Raw genomic sequence first — 21,201 nt, forward strand, 5'->3', positions numbered from 1 at the left:
TATCCAGATGTGGGTTTATAATGATGTCACTAGGCTTTATTCCATAATCAAGGCCCCTAAAAATATACAGTTTTAGCCTTTGTATCAGCAACAAGGTTAATGGAAATATGCACCAAGGGTAAATACTTTAGCAGATTGTGTCATCAGGAAATAAACACCATTTAAAAGGATTTAAAATAAGTAGATTTTATTTTACACTGACTAATGCACAGAAATATAATACGATAGAGCTGTTAACAAATAAACTTAATGCTTTTCTCTTCTCCTCATCCTTCTGCCGTCTGTATTGTTAAGACCAATTAGCTTTTTGCATCTAAAGTTCTAAATTACTAGTTCCTTCACCTACTGAATGGAGACAATGGTTGCATAGGTTCAGCTGTGACTATTTCAGAGTAAAGTCATATTTCAATCATTTACTTTCTAAAACGGGTTAGCTCATCCTGTATCATTACTTCAATGGTTCTCCACTGCCTCAGAACAAAATTTAAATGTCTCAGCATCCCTACAGCACCTTTGATGATCTGACTGCCACCTTGCCTCTCACTGCTCTTGATCACTTACTCAGGGTGCTCAGTCATATTAAATTGTGGGCTATTTAATTTTCATGAGATGCACATTCACAGCTCTGTGTCACTGACTATTCCACTATGGTTCTTAGGTTTGCCTGTCCTTCAGCTCTGAAACACTACTCTAAAGCCTGCAAAAATTCACCTCCTCCGTGCTACTTTATCTTCCTGATGAATTACCTCTTTCTTTGTTCTCACACCTGTTACAGAAAATACCACAGAGTGAACAGCTTCATGTTTAGTTGCGTATATTTCCATCCAAGCAATTGAACTGGGAATGTTTTGAGGGAAAGATGAAAATATCTTAATCACATATGTAACATCCAACCTCCAATGTAGCAACCTGTACACGGTAGATGCTCAACTAATATTTCCTGAATTAAAATGAATATGTACTTTAGAGACATGCCTGCAGGGGATGTTTGGTATTAAGGGTCCTTATTATGATTTAACAATACTCGTACTATTTCTACAACTAAAAGCACGTGTTCGTCGATCATTTACTATTTCCACGAAAGAGTTGTGAGCACTGACCATTTTTTGCATGTATTATCACACGTAATTCTCACACTGAGTCTCTGAAATAGGTACTGTTATTTCCATTTCCCCAGGAAAGCAAGGCTCAGCGAAGTCACACCTGCATGATTAGGCTTCTGAATTTTGCGGTAGGAATTCTAAGGATGACTCTCATTGACTCTCACACTTGTACGAATTCCTCCCCCTTGAGTGTGGGTGGAAGCTGTGAATGTGGGGAGATACCACTCCCATGATTATCTCACCTTATATGGAAAAAAGAGATGATCCTGGTGTGCCCGATCTCATTATGAGCCCCTTTTAAAATCAGAGTTTCCTCCAAATGCTAATAGTGGAAGCCAGAGAAATTCAAAGCATGAAAGGGATTTGACGCAAGAGATGATCTGCATTACTGAGATGAAGGCAGCCAGGTGAGTGCGGCCTCTAGAAGTTAAAAGCAGCCCCAGGCTGACAGCCAGCAAGGAAACAGAGACATCAGCCCTACCACTGCAAGGAACTGAATTCTGTCAACGACCTGAATAAGCCTGGAAGCAAATTCTTCCCCAGAGCCTCCAAAAGAGAGCCCAAGCTGCCCAACTCCTTGATCTTGGCCTTGTGAGACCCTAGTTACAAACCCAGCTAAACCCACCCAAACTTCCTACTTACAGAACCATGAGCCAGCAAACAAGTTTTGTCTTAGGTTGTCTACTGAATGTCCCTACTAGTTAGGTGCTGCTGTGAGACTGAGTTATGGCCATTAGAATGTGGGCAGAAGTGAAATATGTCACTCCCAGGTCTGGCCCACAAAAATCTCCAACTTATTATCCTTCATTCTCTTTCCTCACCTACTACAGCAATGGAGAGAACTCCAGAGCGGCCTTGGGATTCGTGTTAAAGATGGCAGAACCTTCATCTACCTGTGTCCTCGGATGTGTAGAGCGAGGAAGCTCTAGCAACCAAACTCTTCGGCTGGTAAGTGAACAAGAAATAAATTTCTATTGTGTTTCTGTTATTAGAAACTAACATGTGTGTGAGTTTACATCATCTAGGGTTATTCTAACTAATATAGAGAAGTTTTTATCTGATCTAAGAACTCAAGGAGAACGATCCAGACATATAAAGACCTGGAAAAAGAGAACTCCAGTCGGAGTAAGCAGCCAATTCAAAGGTCTGGAAATAAGAAGGTTTGCTGTATTTAAACAAACAAATGTAAACAGAAAGAAAACCGATGTAGCACTACAGAAATAAATGGTAGTGGGAGAATGATCTGAAATAAGGCTAAGAAAGTAGATGAGAGCCAGATAAGTGTTGTAAGCCAAGAGTAAGACTTTGGATTTTATTTTAAGATTGGATGTGAACCTGCGGTACAGCACAGGGAGCTCAGCTCCGTGCTCTGTGACCACCTAGATGGGTGGGATGCTGGGTGGGGGGTCTGAGAGGGAAGGGATATATGTATACATATAGCTGATTCACTTCATTGTACAGCAGAAACTAACACAACGTTGTAAAGCAATTATACTCCAATAAAAAATAATAATAATAAAAAAAAAGATTGGATGTGAGAGATGAAAGGAGTCCAAGATTCAATCCAGGTTTTTATTTCTGGCAAAAGGGTAAGGAGCATTATTGTTAGTAACACTGATACTAATAGTGTTTGTGTTCTCAGTAGTGTTTCTGAGATGGGAAGCTCAGGCAAAGGAATGCATTTTATGGGAGGTGGTAGATACAGTGAATTCAGTTTTAGGGAGTTGGAGTAAAATGCCTGGAGCAGGAGGGTCCGATATGTGGATAGAAAAAATGTCCATGACTTAGGAAAAGTGTCTGAATTGGAGATGAGGACTGAGTCATCACAGAGACATTGTGCAGAGTATTCCAAGAAGAGCCCTGAGATAAACCAACATTTGTGGGTGGAAGGAAAAGAAGAGGCTAACACACCAGAGCCTGAGCAATGAGAGGGAAATTGAGATGGTGGGTGTCACAGACACCAGGAGAAGAATGTTCTGGGATGGAAAAATGATCAACAATCTGTCCAAGTGTCATGAACTGTAAGGCCTTCACGTTGGCCCTGAATTGGCTCTACAAGAACTTTGATAGCCCAGCAAGAATGGTTTCAATTGCGTGGTGAAGTCACTGTGGAGACAATGGAGGGGGAGAGGGTTGAGCTTTGTTCCCCCCAAAGATATGTTCAAGTCCTAACCCCTGTACCTGTGAACGTGACCTTGTTTGGAAGTAAAGTCTTTGCAGATGTGATCAAGTTAAGAGGAAGTCATACTGGATTAGGGTGGGCTCTAAATCCAACATGGCTGGTGTCCTTATAGGATGAGAGAAATCTGGACACAGGGAGGGCCCCATGGAATGGGAGAGGCAGATACTGGAGTGAGGGAGTGGCAAGCCACGGATTAGCCACTGAATATCACCAATTAGCCACAGATTGCCACCAACTGCAGTGACCACCAAAAGCTGGTGTAGGCTAGGAAGAAGTCTCCCTTAGAGTTCTCAAAGGGAGCAGAGCCCCGCTAACCCCTTGATTTAGGACTTCTAGCCTCCAGACCATGAGAGAATAAATTTCTGTTGTCTTAGGCATCTGATTTGTGTTATTTTGTGATGGTAGCTCTAAGAAATATACAGGAGGTTAGGAGGCAAAGCAAGTGAGCCAGTGGACGTAGGGAATGTGACTGTGAAGGTGAGAGAGGCAAGGCTGGGACCATAAGTGGGAGATGAAACTCAAAGCCTGTTTTTCCCATGGTTTTTTTTCCCTCTACATGATAGGCCATGAGCCTATCAAATGCTGATGGAAGGAGCTAGTACAGGAGGAGAGAGAAAGACACAGGAAAAGTAAGGCTGAAAGAGAGGTCCTCACAAAGGTAGGAGAAGATGATCTAGTGGGGGAATTAGCCCTCGGCAGGGGAATGAAGACTCCTTTGCTTCCTAAGAGAAGGAGGGAAACATTGGTTCTAATGTAGGAAATGTTCCATGACAGCAAACTGAGGAACCCCATCCAAGAGCTTCAATTTAAGGTGAAAAGCAGTCATCTGCTGAGATTCAGGGAGATCAGAGCTTGAAGAACTGTGGACAATGACTGAAGAACTGGCACTGGCAAATGTGAGACTAGGGAAATAAAGAAAGGTCGAGAGCAAGTATTTAGAAGCCAGTTGGAGATTGGAGAACACTAGCTATCAGAATGGCACCCATCTGTATGCTTATCAAATTCTCTTTGGCAGAGCTGAGGAAACCCCAGTGTGGGTGTCAAAAACACAGACAAATATATTGATCTAGTTTTGGTGGGTTTTCACTTGAATATATTGTAATAATAATGGTGCAAGAAAGTTGAGAGAATTGAAAAGAAAACAATTCAAGCTCTAAACTCTGGAGCTACCTCAGAAGGAAAAGAAAGACAGAGTCTAATAAAGCAAAGAGATGGAGGGGTTAAGAAACTGAGAGTTTCAAAGAAGAACACAAATATGTTCAGTGTGAGTAAATGAGTGAAAGAGCTGGAAAACGGTTGTTTGTAGTTGAATAGTGAAATATGTGGACTTAATGTGTTAGACATGGAGCATTTCTAAGTGATGGCAACATCCAGAGTACCAAAATGAAAGCAATTAACTTAAGAGTACAATCAAGTTTCCTATAGATGAGAAGGTAAAGGATCTGAGAGGCTGAGTTGCCAAAGGATTGTTCCCATGACAGCTGAAACAACACAGGATGCTGGCAGTTTTGGGGTGGAGAAAGAAGAAAGGGGAAAATCTAAGTGCTCAAGTCTTTACTGAATCAGGAAACAAGGGTAAGGTGTTAGTAAAGATGATCAAAACAAAGAAAACTTCTACCGCCAAAGAGCATGGGTCTCATGGATCAATGAGTATTAAAGGAAGGTAGAAAATCTGGGATGATGTTTGGTAGGAGAAGCAGAGGATGCCGACCCTGTCCCCTTGATTTCTGCATTACATGGGACACCAAAGACTGATTCACATCTACTTAAAATGGCTGAAGAAGAAATTGCTAGCTTTAGGGGAGAGTCAGTTTTCATTTATTTCAAGAAGATATAATAAATATAACATGAAGAGTATGAAGCCTTCTCTAACCATTTCTCACTGAAATATAATCTCCATGAGGGCAGGGCCTTTGCATCTTTTGTTATCTATTGGATCTTCAATGCTTAGAAAACTATTGAGTGTCTACATAGTGTCTACAGAATAATATTCATAATATTCAACTAATGAATATTATTATGAATATTACTCAATAATATTGAGTAAATGAATGGACCATTCCAGATAAAAGTGATTATCTCCCTTCTAAATACTTTTTATTACTGTCATGGAATATATCAGTTTTTAAACTGATTTTGAACAGATGCCTTATATTTTCTAATATTTTTCAGGTATTTGAGGAAAGTTTTATAATGCTATTAATCACAGCATCAAATACATAGAACAGAATTCCAGAATGAATTGTGTACTGTCAAAATTCATATGTTGAAATCCTAGCCCCCAGTACTTGAGAACGTGACCTTATTTGGAAATAGGGTCAGGTTGTCATACTGAGTGAAGTAAGTCAGACAGAGGAAGATAAATATCGTATGATATTCCACTTACATGGGGAATCTAAAAAACAGATATACATGAACTTATTTACAAAACAGAAACAGACTCACAGACTTTGAGAACGAACTTATGATTACCGAGGGGAAGGGTGGCAGAGAGGGATAGTTAGGGAGTTTGGGATTAACATGTACACACTGCTATATTTAAAATGGATAAACAGGAGATTGGTTCAAGATGGCAGAGTAGAAGGATGTGTGCTCACTCCCTCTTGCGAGAGCACTGGAATCACAACTAACTGCTGAACAATCATCGACAGGAAGACACTGGAACTCACCAAAAAAGATACCCCACATCCAAAGACAAAGGAGAAGTCGCAATGAGATGGTAGGAGGGGCTCAATCACAATAAAATCAAATCCCATAACTGCTGGGTGGGTGACTCACAAACTGGAGAACACTTATATCACAGAAGTCCACCCACTGGAATGAAGGTTCTGAGCTCCACATCAGGCTTCCCAACCTGGGGGTCCGGCAACGGGAGGAGGAATTCCCAGAGAATCAGACTGTAAAGGCTAGTTGGGATTTGATTGCACGACTTCGACAGGACTGGGAGAAACAGAGACTCCACTCTTGGAGGGCACACACAAAGTAGTGTGCACATCAGGACTCAGGGGGGAGGAGCAGTAACCCCAGAGGAGAATGAACCAGACCTTCCTGCTAGTGTCGGAGAGTCTCCTGCAGAGGCGGGGTGCAGCTGTGGCTCACTATGGGGACAAGGACACTGGCAGCAGAAGTCCTGGGAAGTACTCCTTGGCATGAGCCCTCCCAGAGTCCACCATTAGCCCCACCAAAGAGCCTGTAGGCTCCAGTGCTGGGTTGCCTCAGGCCAAACAACCAACAGGGAGGGAACTCAGCCCCACCCATTATCAGACAAGTGGATTAAAGATTTACTGAGCTCTTCCCACCAGAGCAACATCCAGCTCTACCCACCACCGGTCCTTCCCACCAGGAAGCTTGCACAAGCCTCTTAGATAGCTCATCCACCAGAGGGCAGACAGCAGAAGAAAGCAGAACTACAATCCTGCAGCCTGTGGAAAGAAAACCACATTCACAGAAAGACAGACAAAATGAAAAGACAGAGGACTATGTAGTAGATGAAGGAACAAGATAAAATCCCAGAAAAGCAACTAAATGAAGTAGATAGGCAATCTACCAGAAAAAGAATTCAGAATAATGATAGTAAAGTTGATCCTAGACCTTGGAAAAAGAATGGAGGCAAAGATTGAGCAGATGCAAGAAATGTTTAACAAAGACCTAGAAGAATTAAAGAACACACAAACATAGATGAACAATACAATAACTGAAATGAAAAATACACTAGAAGGAATCCAAAGCAGAGTAACTGAGGCAGAAGAATGGATAAGTGACCTGGAAGACAGAATGGTGGAATTCATTGCCATGGAACAGAATAAAGAAAAAATAATGAAAAGAAATGAAGACAGCCTAAGAGTCGTCTGGGACACATTAAACACACAACATTCACATTATAGGGGTCCCAGAAGGAGAAGAGAGAGAGAATGGACCCGAGAAAATATTTGAAGAGATTATAGTCAAAAACTCCCTCACATGGGAAAGGAAATAGCCACCCAAGTCGAGGAAGCACAGAGAGTCCCAGGCAGGATAAACCCAAGGAGAAACATGCCGAGACACATAGTAAACAAACTGACAAAAATTAAAGACAAAGAAAAATTATTAAAAGCAACAAGGGAAAAACAAAAAACTAACATAAAAGGGAACTCCCATAAGGTTAACAGCTGATTTCTCAGCAGAAATTCTACAAGCCAGAAGAGAGTGGCACAATATATGTAAAGTGATGAAAGGGAAGAACCTATGACCAAGATTACTCTACCCAGCAAGGATCTCATTCAGATTCGATGGAGAAATCAAAAGCTTTACAGACAAGCAAAAGCTAAGAGAATTCAGCACCACCAAACCAGCTCTACAACAAATGCTAAAGCAACTTCTCTGAGTGGGAAACACAAGAGAAGAAAAGGAGCTACAAAAACAAACCCAAAACAATTAAGAAAATGGTCATAGGAACATACATATAGATAATTATCTTAAATATGAAAGGATTAAATGTTCCAACCAAAAGACAGGCTTGCTGAATGGATACAAAAACAAAACCCATATATATGCTGTCTACAAGAGACCCACTTCAGGCCTAGGGACACATACAGACTGAAAGTGAGGGGATGGAAAAAGATATTCCATGCAAATGGAAATCAAAATAAAGCAGGAGTAGCAATACTCATACCAGATAAAATAGACTTTAAAATAAAGAATGTTACAAGAGACAAGGAAGGACACTACATAATGTTCAAGGGATCAGTCCAAGAAGAAGATATAACAATTAAAAATATATATGCACCCAACATAGGAGCACCTCAATACATAAGGCAACTGTTACCAGCTATAAAAGAGGAAATCGACAATAACACAATAATAGTGGGGGTCTTTAGCACCTCACTTACACCAATGGATAGCTCATCCAGACAGAAAAGTAATAAGGAAACACAAGCTTTAAATGACACAATAGACCAGATAGTTTTAATTAATATTTATAGGACATTCCATCCGAAAACAGCAGATTACACTCTCTTCTCAAGTGCACACAGAACATTCTCTAGGATAGATCACATCTTGGGTCACAAATCAAGCCTTGGTAAATTTAAGAAAATTGAAATCATATCAAGCACCTTTTCTGACCACAACGCTATGAGGTTAGAAATCAATTATAGGGGGAAAAAGTAAAAAACACAAACACATGGATGCTAAACAATACATTACTAAATAACCAATATGTCACTGAAGAAATCAAAGAGGAGATTAAAAAAAATACCTAGAGACAAATGACAACGATGATCCAAAACATATGGGATGCAGCGAAAGCAGTTCTAAGAGGGAAATTTGTAGCAATACAATCCTACCTCAAGAAACAAGAAAAATCTCAAATAAACAATCTAACCTTACACCTAAAGAAACTAGAGAAAGAAGAACAAACAAAACCCAAAGTTAGTAGAAGGAAAGAAATAATAAAGATCAGAGCAGAAATAAATGAAACAGAAACAGAGAAAACAATAGCAAAGATGAATAAAACTAAAAGCTGGTTGTTTGAGAAGATAAACAAGATTGATAAACCTTTAGCCAGACTCATCAAGAAAAAGAGGGAGAGGACTCAAATCAATAAAATCAGAAATGAAAAAGGAGAAGTTACAAGGGACACTGCAGAAATACAAAGCATCCTAAGAGACTGCTACAAGCAACTCTATGCCAATAAAGTGGGCAACCTGGAGGAAATGGACAAATTCTTAGAAAGGTATAACCTTCCAAGACTGAAACAGGAAGACAGAGAAAATATGAACAGACCAATCACAAGTAATGAAATTGAAACTGTGGTTAAAAATCTTCCAAAAAACAAATGTCCAGGACCAGATGGTTTCACAGGTGAATTCTATCAAACATTTAGACAAGAGCTAACACCCATCCTTCTCAAACTCTTCCAAAAACTTCAGAGGAAGGAACACTCCCAAATTCATTCTCCAAGGCCACCATCATCCTGATACCAAAACCAGACAAAGATACTACAAAAAAAAGAAAATTACAGACCAATATCACTGATGAATATAGATGCAAAAATCATCAATAAAATACTAGCAGAGAGAATCCAACAACACATTAAAAGGATCATACACCACGATCAAGTGGGATTTATCCCAGGGATGCAAGGATTCTTCAATATACGCAAATCAATCAATGTGATACACCATATTAACAAATTGAAGAAGAAAAACCATGTGATGATCTCAATAGATGCATAAAAAGCTTTTGACAAAATTCAACACCCATTTATGATAAAAACTCTCCAGAAAGTGGGCATAGAGAGAGCGTACCTCAACATAATAAAGGCCATATATGACAAGCCCACAGCCAACATCGTTCTCTATGGTGAAAAACTGAAAGCATTTCCTCTAAGATCCGGAAAAAGACAAGGTTGTCCACTCTCACCACTATTATTAAACATAGTTTTGGAAGTCCTAGCCATGGCAAACAGAGAAGAAAAAGAAATAAAAGGAATACAAATTGGAAAAGAAGTACAACTGTCAGTCTTTGCAGATGACATGATACTATACATAAAGAATTCTAAAGATGCCACCAGAAAACTACTAGAGCTAATCAATGAATCTGGTAAAGTTGCAGGATACAAAATTAGTTCACAGAAATCTCTTGCATTCCTGTACACTAACAATGAAAAATCAGAAAGAAATTAAGGAAACAATCCCATTCACCACTGCAACATAAAGAATAAAATATCTAGGAATAAATCTACCTAAGGAGGTAAAAGACCTGTACTCAGAAAAGTATAAGACACTGATGAAAGCAATCAAAGATGACACAAACAGATGGAGAGATATACCATGTTCTTGGATTAGAAGAATCAATATTGTGAAAATGACTATACTACCCAAAGCAATCTACAGATTCAGTGTAACCCCTATCAAATTACCAATGGCATTTTTTACAGAACTAGAAAAAAAATCTTAAAATTTGTATGGAGACACAAAAGACCCCAAATAGCCAAAGCAATCTTGAGGGGAAAAAAAAAAAAACGGAGCTGGAGGAATCAGAATCCCTGACTTCCAACTATACTACAAAGTTACAGTAATCAAGATAGTATGGTACTGGCACAAAAACAGAAATATAGATCAATGGAACAGGATAGAAAGCCCAGAGATAAACCCATGCACATATGGTCAACTAATCTATGACAAAGGAGGCAAGGATATACGATGGAGAAAAGACAGCCTCCCCAATAAGTGGTGCTGGGAAAACTGGACAGCTACATGTAAAGGAATGAAATTAGAACATTCCCTAACACCATACACAAAAATAAAACAGATTAAAGACCTAGATAAAATCAAAATGGATTAAAGACACTATAAAACTCTTAGAGGAAAACATAGGCAGAAAACTCTTTGACATAAACCACAGCAAGATTTTTTTGACCCACCTCCCAGAGTAATGGAAATAAAAACAAAAATAAACAAATGGGACCTAAAGAAACTTAAAAGCTTTTGCACAGCAAAGGAAACTATAAACAAGACGAAAAGAGAACCCTCAGAATGGGAGAATAATTTGTAAACAAATCAATGGACAAAGGATTAATCTCCAAAATATATAAACAGCTTATTCAACTCAATATCACAAAAACAAACAACCCAATCAACAAATGGACAGAAGACCTAAATAGATATCTCTCCAAAGAAGACATTTGCAAGAGTCCCATGAAAAGCTGCTCAACATCACTATTTATTAGTGAAATGCAGACCAAAACTACAATGAGGTATCACCTCACACCGGTTAGAATGGACATCATCAGAAAATGTGCAAACAACAAATGCTGGAGAGGGTGTGGAGAAAAGGGAGCCCTCTTGCACTGCTGATGGGAATGTAAATTGATACAGCCACTATGGAGAACAGTGTGGAGGTTCCTTAAAAAACTAAAAATAGAATTACCATATGACCCAGCCATCCCACTACTGGGCATATACCCAGAGAAAACCATAATTCTAAAAGACACTTGAACCCCAATGTTCACTGCAGCACTACTTACAATAGCCAGGTCATGGAAGCAACCTAAATGCCCAATGACAGATGAATGGATAAAGAAGATGTGGTACATATATACAATGGAATATTACTCAGCCATAAAATGGAACGAAACTGGATCATTTGTAGCGATGTGGATGGACCTAGAGACTGTCATACAGAGTGAAATAAGTCAGAAAGGGAAAAACAAATACCGTATATTAACGCATATATGTGGAATCTAGAAAAATGGTACAGATGAACCAGCTTGCAAGGCAGAAATAGAGACACAGATGTAGAGAACAAACGTATGGACACCAAGGGGGCAAAGCGGGGGTGGGGGGTGATGGTGGGATGAATTGGGAGATTGGGATTGACATATATACACTAATATGTATAAAATAGACAATAAGAACCTGCTGTATAAAGAAATAAAATTCAAAAAAATAAAATAAAATCGATAACCAACAAGGACCTACTGTATAGCACAGGGAACTCGGCTCAATATTCTGTAACAACCTAATTGGGAAAATAATTTGAAAAAGAATAGACACATTTATATGTATAACTGAATCACTTTGTTGTACACCTGAAACTAACACAACACTGTTAATCAACTATACTCCAACGTAAAAGTTAAAAAAAAAAGATGAAGTCATCAGGGTGGGCCCTAATCCAATATGACTTGCGTTCTTATAAAAAGGGGAAATTTCCACACAGGCAGCACACAAGGAGAATGCCATGTGAAGATGAAGGCAGAGATCAGGGAGATGCTTCTACAAGTCACAGAACACCCAAGATTGCCAGCAAACCACCAGAAGCTAGGGGAGAGGCATGAAACAGATTCTCCCTTACAGCTCCTAGAAGGGACCAACCCTCACCAACACATTGATACGGGACTTCCAGCCTCTAGAACTGTGAGACAATCAACTTCTCCCATGATACTCTGTTATAGCAGCCCTAGCAAATTTACACAAGTAGTTTAGCCAAAAAAAGAATTCGCTACATATTGGATAATTAAATGAAAAATTCTACGAAGCTACAGGAACAGCCTACCTCATTAAAACTGTTTACTACATTTAGCATATTAATTACTTCTGAATTATGCATTGGTGTTTGTTGTCACTTACTTTAAAATATTAATTTACTGATTCTCAGTGTTCATCAATTTAATTCAATTCATTTCAACTCAATCCAATAAGAGATTATTAGAGGCCAATTGGGTCCTTATTCCTAGGCTACCTACTATAGCGATCATGAAAATAAATAACATGATAACTGTACTCAATGCACCTACACTCTTGTTTGGAATCGAGATTTATCGCCTTTAAAATAAGTTAATATTTCAAGACAGAATGTATTCAAGTGACAAATTTGTAGGAAAATGATAAGAATCTGTGAATCAAAGGAAGATGTGGGAATTGAGCTAGATCATCATATATGGGTAACGTTTTAATGGGGGTAGATCGTGCTAGAGGTATAGAGAATACCACACTTGATACTGGCTAGAAGGAAATGAGTAAGGTGATCTACCTGATTAAATATCAAAGTAAAGACTAGAGAGAACTAACAGATAAGTAGTGATAGGTGAATGCAATCAGATTCCTGAAATATCCATTGTACCAATTTTATCAAATTGGGAAAAATACTACAAAAATTCAGATGATATCCAAACTGTAGTAAATTTAAAAGATAAAAAGACCCCTTCAAAAAAAGGAAAGGAAACACTAGAATCCCATTACTGGGAGATAAGCACTGTTAAGACTTTGGTGTATATCCCTAGACATACATATTCATATACGTGTGTGTTCACATCCATGTATACATACACATGTGTACACATATATTTTACTAAAATTGATTCACATATTACGTGCTGTTGAAGTGTTTGTTTTTAACACCTTTCCACATTATTAAATATTCTTCTACAGCATCCTGAGGTGTATGGCCACACAATATTCCATTCGTGGACACTTAGAAGTTTTTTGCTGGTGAACACAGGCCAGTGATTCCATGTGCTAAGTTCTAATTTCATAGATGGAGCTTCTCTATAGTTAGTTCCCAGTTCTGGACTTGGAGAAGGAGGTAGATGGTTCATTTCACAAATATTCCAGTGGCTTTCTGGAAGGTAGGACTATAACAGCTGACACTGTCATAGCAACAGCTTGGAGGTCAGAGGGTTCAGGATATACGTGCAGGAATACAAAGGACTGTTCCACTGATTCACTCTCCCTCCGCCATTCTCCAAAAGAAACCAGTGAAGAAAGAACACACTGTCTGATTCCATTCATATAAAATACAAAACAGCAAAACAAACAAAAAAAGTCTATGCTAAATGATGAGGAAAGCAGTCACCTGAGTCAAGAGATAAGACATGAGGGCAAAAATGGGGGGCCTCTAGGGTGCCAAGAATGTTCTGTGTCTTGATCTGGGCGCTGGTTCCATGGTTGTGTTTAGTTTGAGAACATTCATCAAGCTGTACACTTAAGATATGTTTTTGGTGTGAATTTATCATTCAATTAAGAAGCTTTAAGAAATAAATTTAAAATAATGGCAGTTCTTAATGCTCAAAATAGCAGGCAGGTTCTATTTGTAAAGCTCTCAATGGAAGTAAACATTCATAAGTCAGACAGAAAAAGAGAAATATCGTATGATATCGCTTATATGCGGAATCTAAAAAGAAATGATACAAATGAACGTCTTTACAAAACAGAAATGGACTCACAGACTTAGAGAATGAACTTATGGTTCCTGGGCGGGGAGGGTAGAGGGAAGGGATACTCAGGGAGTTTGGGATTGACATGTACACACTGCTATATTTAAAAAGGATAACCAACAAGGACCTACGGTATAGCACAGGGAACTCTGCTCAATGTTATATGGCAGCCCGGATGGGAGGGGGGGTCTGGGGGAGAATGGATACATGTATATGCATGGCTGAGTCCCTTTGCTGTGCACCTGAGACTATCGCAACATTGTTAATTGGCTATACTCCAATATAAAATAATGTTTTTTTTTTTTTTAAAGAGAAAGAAGACATTCCATCACCTTTTTCAGGATTTAACTCCACTACTTTTCTAACTGGATCTGATTCCCACTATTCCTCTGAAATTCCTTCAAATAGAGAGCCTTTTCCTACCATTTAAGAGTATAATATTCATCAATTAGGTTAACAGATCACAGGTAATATTTGGGTACAGATCTTAAGATATAAATTTAAACATATTTAATTTCTTCACATACTTGTGCACTGGAGAAGCATCTGAAAATAAGAATAACACTTTGGTTGTATTGTTTACAATCACAACTGATATTTAAACATTCTGTACAAGTTGTTTCACTTCACTTGACCCTTTGTTACTAAGTGAATAGGGCTTTTTAAAGTAAAGCATCCATTGTTTGTTAACCCAAGGATCAGGGCTGTGGCTAAACTTTAAGCAACTCTTCTGGAGTCTTTGATCACAGAGTTAGCAGCTTAGTAACTTGGCCTCTGAAGGCTTTCACTTCTTTTCATTATTTGGACTTTTTTCCTTGTATCCTCAAGGTTTCTTAGACTTTATATAATTTAACACTATGTCAGTGACATCAAAAGGGCACAAAGTATGAATTAGTTTGTAATAGGGAGGCACCATCACTCATAGATGAGATCACTGCCTTACCTGAAAACCCTCACATACTCTGTCTTATTAATACTCTGCCTTATGGGTTAGAACACAAGCATGTTAACAGTATTCCCCTCAGTAACATTACTTTATGTAAGAGGAGTGATTTAGAATCACTGCATTGTGGTATTCAAAAATGCAAAATGAAAGAAAATATCAAGGTTAAAGTGAAGCTTTGTTTTGCTAAGAAAAGATGTTTTGTAAGCCATCAGTGTGAATGAATATAATTTAGCTCAAACTTGTAGAGTGTTGATAAGGTTTCTTATAATGCTTGGTTAGAAGTACCTAACCTTTGAACACTTTTTTTATTGTGCCATAAGCAATACAGCTTCTTCTATCATAAATGTCTCATCGTAAGACTTAAGTGTTTGGAAGGTTCAAGATGAACATTTTTATTTTGCTGTTTATACATGGTCCTTTCTGACCTTGGCAAATAAGACCAAAAAAAAAAGTTTTAGAACTTTTAGGGGTTAAAGATATAAATACTTACTGTCTATCTGACTTTAGCAGAAATTCATCTGCTTTTCTTCTTTCTCTTCTCTCTCTCTGCCTCTGCCTTTGTCTTTCTATCTGTCTGTCTCTCTCTCATACTCAGTCACACACACACACACACACACACACACACACACACACACACACACACACACACACACACACTCCTTATACCACTATTATCCTTGTCTTACTGGCTCAGTCTTAGTGATAGAATCTCAGGTCCTAATGGTGATGGGAAGATGCCATCAATGGTGCTGGAAATCAGTCACTCTTATTCAATCATAAGACTACTATAGATTTATGAGATAATACACTTGAAAATGTTCATGTTTTAAGGTTTGGTGTCAGATATAATTTTTAGGGAATCCCTTTTGACGTTTCCGCCTTTGAAATTCTCGTATTTGTAAGCAGCAAAGGTTTAGGTTGGGTTAACTAAGAACCACTTACATAGTAAGAAAAGAGTTGTCCTGAGGGATCCCTATTCTTTCTTCACTGGTCAACACAACTCACATAAACCTCCCTGTCATGCTTGTAGTATACTTCTTCAGGTTACCACCATCTTGCTATCCTTGTTTCCAAAAACTTTGTAGGCTTCTGTGAACTATCTCACGAACTTCTTAAAGATTGCCAGTTTCTACTAGGGCGCTCATTTAAAATGAGAATGATCTGGTTGGCTACAGTTCGGATGGTCATCATCAATCAGGAAGCTATCCAGCCTGAACTTTGAAACAATCCCAGTATGTTGTGAACAGACTCACAAAAGGTTTCTTTTTTCCTCCCCCTTTATGAACATACGGTATACACACATCTTAAGTGTCGCCACAATAGCTCTGCTGCTGATATCAATATAGGTCCTTCAATCTTTCAATAATGTTTTTAATCATAAGCTTTAAAGCACAATTGTTTTTACCTTGAAATTCTTAAAAATCTGTTATGAGACAGAAATAAGAGATTAATGGAGATCTTGCAAAAAAAGATAAATGGCACCACCAGAATACCACAAAACTGGGGGGAAAATTAATTGAACCTATACTTTTGATAAATATTTATTTTTTGCAGGAGAAAAATGCATACTAGTTTAAGCTGTCATTATACTAACCTACAGCCTATTTTTCATATTATTAGTAATACATAATGTGGTAGTTTATATTCAAAAATAAAACTAGAATGTATATACCTCATGTATTTATCCAGAAATACCCCAAGGTTACTATGGTTACGAAAAATCCATTACCTTTGAATACAGAATGAAAAAGTTTGACTTCAAGTGTGTGCTATTTATTATAGCGAACATCAACAGCCTTCGGGAGGTTCTCTAACTGGATTCATTTTTCAGTGTCATAACTGACCCACCATTTTACTAGCTTATGGCCTATGCAAGGCAAAAATTTGAACTGTATGCATTTTTAAATATATTTTGTATTAACTCAAGGTGCAGCACTGCCTTTGACTTTTAATGCTTCATATTTAAGAGAAAGAAGAAAAACATTCCAGCCACCTAGATGTTAAGTGGCTTTTGAATTGAAATGCATTTACTTTGACCTGTATCCACCACGGCGGCAAGATCCCATTTTTTTATGCATAACGGAAAAGTGTTTGTTCTATGTGGAAACTTAAAAGGAAGCTACAAATAAATGGAGTAGGAGTGAGAAAAGAAAGGTTGACACCTTGAATATTTAGGAGGGGACATTAAGCAAAGTCATTAAGCAAGTTTTTGATGGTGTAGAAGACAAAGAACTGTAAACAGTGCAGGTGACTGTAGCCAGGAAAAACAGGGTATGAAACACAGCTCTTAAAGAAGTTTCAAACTGAATCCTTACCCCTGTTAAATTTTTGCTCATCCGTACTATGATCAGCTGAATCAAATATAAATCACTAATCATCATACAAAAGTATGCAGTAAACTAGTAGCTAAACATGCAAATAAAAATAATATTTTCAGGTTGTAAAACTGTCAAAGATGTAAGGATGTAACATTCACTGTTTATGAACTTTTCTGGAAAACAATGCAAAAATGTATATCAAATATTCTGAAAAAGTTTGTTACCTTTGACTTAGCTATTCCCCGTTTAGAGATCTAGCAAACAAAGATTTATGTACAGTAATATTTATCACAAAATATTTAAAATGAGATAAATTAGAAATTTTGAATTTTTAAGTGGTTAAATGCATTAATGTACATTCATAAGATGGAATATAACATTATTAAAATATTTCAAGATATTTTTAGAAAAATCCTTGTGGTGTGAGATATATTCATATTAAGGGAATATGCAAGGATTCCAAATTATACAGTATAGCTCAATTTTGTTAAAATGAATAAAGTGCTGGAAGGAATTACATCAAATACTAAGAGTTTCTATCTGTAAGGTGGGATTATCAGGTATTAGATATCTGCATATTTTAAATGATCTTCAGAAAGCATATGTTACTTTTATAACTAAAAAATGCTATCAATTATTTCTCTACACATGCTACTTATCTAGTAGTCTACATCTTTCATTTCATAAATCTAGTAGACTACATCTTTCATTTCTCAGTCTCTCTATGAATTGACATTTCAGCACTGGAGAGATCCACTTCATTGACCCTAAACTCTTGCTATTACTGACAGCACCAGCCAGAATAGAATAGAATAGAATAGAACAGAATAGAAGTTCCATCCACAAGCTACTCAGAATGGAAAGGACATTATGCCACAAAAATCCTGGCACAAAGACAAGCAACGAGTACCAATAGCATCGTGGATACATTTTATGATGGATTTAAAGTGTCTGTAGAGGCTAAAGTGAGACCCAATGCTAGAGCAGTTTTCTCCATCAGTTTTCTCCGGGCTGACTTCAACCAGCCAGATTCCCTTTCCCATTCTTCTTTTCTGTGATTCCTAGTGGACAGGTGAATTTTGAAGACATAAATGACCTAAATGTAATGTATATCACAGATACAAAATCTTGAAAGAGTTGAAAGATATCTAAAAGACCATTTTATTTAACGTGCATGCCATTGGAGAATCTCAAGAAAAGCGGACATTCAGCAGAAAACACTCACTTTTGGGTGCTGTTACAAACTGAATTGTGTTCTCCAAAATTTACATGTTGAAGCCTTAACCCCCAGTGTGACTACATTTGGAGATAGGGCTTTTTTAAATTCAATTTTTATTTTATACTGGAGTTTAGTTGATTTACAGAGATAGGGCTTTTAAAGACGTGATGAAGGTTAACTGAGGTTATAGGGATAGGGCCCTAATCCAATGGTTCTGATGCCCCTAAAGGAAGAGGAAGAGACAGCAGGGATGTACACATAAGAAAGACCATGTGAGGATGCAGGGAGAAAGTGGCTGTCTGCAAGTCAAGGAGAGAGGTCCCAAGAGAAACCAAACCTGCCAACACCTTGATCTTGGACTTCTAGCCTCCAGAACTATGAGAAATAAATTTCCGTTGTTTAAGCCATCCAGTCTGTGGTATTTGGTTATGGCAGCCCTAGAAGATTAACATAGGTGCTCTGGGGTTTGTAATCAAGCTTCCATCTCCCTTTCAGAGTTGTTGTGAGGAATAATAAAATGTGTTCAATAAGTAGCATGTGTAGAGATGAAATGTATGGACTTTGAGGCCAGAGAGACCCAGATTTGAATCAGTTCTTCCAATTACCGACTAGGATTTCTTGGCGTCTCTGGGCCTCAGCTTTGCTGGCTATGACACTTGAATCATCATGTACAACTTTGAACCCCATTGTAACGTTTTTGGCTTAGTTCCTCTCCTTAGTGACCAATACTGTATTCCTACTGTACTTCGTATCTTCTGCCATTTGGAGATAAAAGCAATAAGAAATATAGTTGCCTTTGAGATGCCAAGGAGGACATAGGAAATAATGTTATGAGTCTTATCAGAGAAATAATCTTTAAAAATCTACCTGAAGGATGAAAACCACCGAAGAAACCATTATCACTGTAGTTAGAGAAGACGGTTAAGGACTCTATAAAAATATTCCACTTTCTTTATATTATATCTGGGGCATCTCTTATACTATGCTAACATTTGCCATGATCTTTCAATGCAGATACTATAGTCACATGGGTCTATTAAGGATTCGAGTCAACGTAATACAGAATTAGTTTCATTTTTTAGGTGGTATGAGAAATCAGTGTGAATTCTAGCCTCCTCTCCTCCCCACCCTGTTCTTTTTCTGGCTTTGGAGTGTCACCTCATGTGGCATTCTGCACATTTTGGAAATCTTCAAGGCCCACACTTTTAGACCCGCCATCACACACCACTTCTCTGTGGACTAGGTCAGCATTCGCTTCTGCACAGAAAAAGGATCTTAGTTTCTTTTTCTCTGGTTTCTACCTTTTTCTCGCCTCTCTTTACCTTACTGCTTTGTTTTTAATCCACCCTACTCCTACTCCCCACCCACTCCCCTAATTTGAAATCTTCTTTCTTTGTTCCCAGGAGTCATCTGACTTCATTCATTCACTTATTCAGCACTGTTTGTTCTATACCTTCCCTGTAATCAGTCCTGGAGACGCAGTGATGAACAAGGCAGACATGGCCCCGTCCTTATGATGCCCATGGTTTAGTAGGGCAAACTGACAAGTAAACAAACAGCTTTATTCAAGACAACGCAAACCAAAAAAAGGAGGGGGGAGCATAAAGGCACTCAGTGAGCACACAGGGGGCATACCTAACTCATATTTGGGAGTCCAAGAAGGCTTCTTGGAGGAAATGTCTACAATGGGCTTAAAAGGTGTGCTTCCCCATTACGCATGACGACAATTTTGGTTCTACAGAAGTATTTTGTGTAATAATGATTAATATATGGGTAAAGTTCATTCCATGATGTGTTTTCATTTCTTCTGAAATAATTTCTATGGCCAATAACTTTTAGTTAAAATAATGCCTTCAGATAATCCTAGGGCAAGGGTAATCTATTTTTAGTTTTAGTATTTATTTTTTAGTTCAGTTCTCTTTACTAAGTTTACTAAGAACATGCTAGGTGTTTTTATAGATCTAGTTCCCTTCAAAATCCTGAAAATTGCAGTTATTTCTATTTTACTGTTTCAGAAACTAAGTCTCAGAAGTTAAATAACTTGTTTTAAGACCGCATACTCATCATTAGTCAGAATACTTGAGACGGTATCAAAGTCTACCTCTCACAGGCTGTGTGGCCTGAAGGAAGTTGCTTCACCTTTCTGTGCCTCAATTTCCTCATTTGTAAAATGGGGGTAACGATAACACCTACCTCACAGAATAAGTATTACAGAATTCTATCCAACCATGATGAATGAAATATAAATGTAATAGTTCTTATGCTTTGAAGCCTCTCAGACTAGAGAGGATACAAAAAATATAAATTCAGAGAAAGCAATTAGATGAATGCCATAGCCCTGTCCCAATATGCCTCATTCCTACATCTGTATGTGTTGCCATGAAATCATGAGCATCAAGGGGCTGAGGGGAGGCAATGTCTGGCTGGTCCTCTGTTACCACCTTAGTACCTGGCATTAATGTGGAGGAGTGAATACATAAACAATTAATCCTGTCTCTGACGCTAACCTGTTATGACCTTTCATGAAGAATTTAATCTCTCTAAGGCCTCAGTGTTTCATTAATCAATATTTGATTAATGATGTCTCACCTAATAGTCACATATAATATCTAAAATACCATAAAATATATAATCACTATTACCATACAAATATAAACTCGATTCAGGCACCAGACAACATACATAATACAGGCCTCGTGTTTCACAAGGTTTCCAACAATTCACTTTTCTTAAG

General features: G+C 38.1%; 1 protein-coding gene across 2 annotated transcripts in view; it reads right to left on the bottom strand.

Moving 5' to 3' along the window:
- USH2A (usherin) overlaps nucleotides 1–21,201 on the bottom strand; it is a 794,931-nt gene that overhangs the window by 403,847 nt on the left and 369,883 nt on the right. The window lies entirely within an intron of this gene.

This window comes from Balaenoptera physalus (genome assembly GCF_965194825.1).
Source record: "Balaenoptera physalus genome assembly, chromosome: 1".
NCBI lineage: Eukaryota > Metazoa > Chordata > Mammalia > Artiodactyla > Balaenopteridae > Balaenoptera > Balaenoptera physalus.